Source organism: Arachis duranensis, chromosome 4, assembly GCF_000817695.3.
Source record: "Arachis duranensis cultivar V14167 chromosome 4, aradu.V14167.gnm2.J7QH, whole genome shotgun sequence".
Classification (NCBI taxonomy): domain Eukaryota; kingdom Viridiplantae; phylum Streptophyta; class Magnoliopsida; order Fabales; family Fabaceae; genus Arachis; species Arachis duranensis.
In genome coordinates this window covers 52813830-52814512 of record NC_029775.3, presented here as the reverse complement: position 1 = coordinate 52814512, position 683 = coordinate 52813830, and positions in this window count along the sequence as shown.

The following is a 683-nucleotide window of genomic DNA, read 5'->3' as shown; positions in this document are numbered from 1 at the left end:
TCAAGTCAAAATTTCAATTTTAAAAATCTTATCTTTTCAAAATCTTTTTCAAAAATCATATCTTTTTCATTTTTTATATAATTTTCGAAAATTTCAAAAATTATTTTTCAAAATATTTTCAAAATCTTATTCTTATCTTTTATATCTAATTTTCGAAAATTAACTAACAAGTAATGTGATTGGTTCAAAAATTTGAAGTTTGTTACTTTCTTGTTAAGAAAGGTTCAATCTTTAAGTTCTAGAATCTTATCTTGTAGTTTCTTGTTAGTTAAGTAATTTTAAAAATCAAATCTTTTTCAAAATATCTTTTTCTTAAAAATCTTTTTATCTTTTTATCTTATCTTTTTCAAAAACTTTATCTTTTTCAAAATTTGATTTCAAAATATCTTATCTAACTTCTTATCTTCTTATCTTTTTCAAAATCTTTTTCAAATCAACTAACCAACTTTTTGTTTGTTTCTTATCTTTTTCAAAACCACCTAACTACTTTTCCCTCTCTAATTTTCGAAAATTCTCCCTCTCTTTTTCAAAAAAAATTTTTTTTTGTTTTAAATTTTAATTTTAATTATATTTTATCTCTAATTCTCGAAAATACTAACCCTTTTTTCAAAAATTATTTTCGAATTTTTTCTCCCTCTCTTCTCTTCTTCTATTTAATTAATTAATTACTAACACTTCTCTTC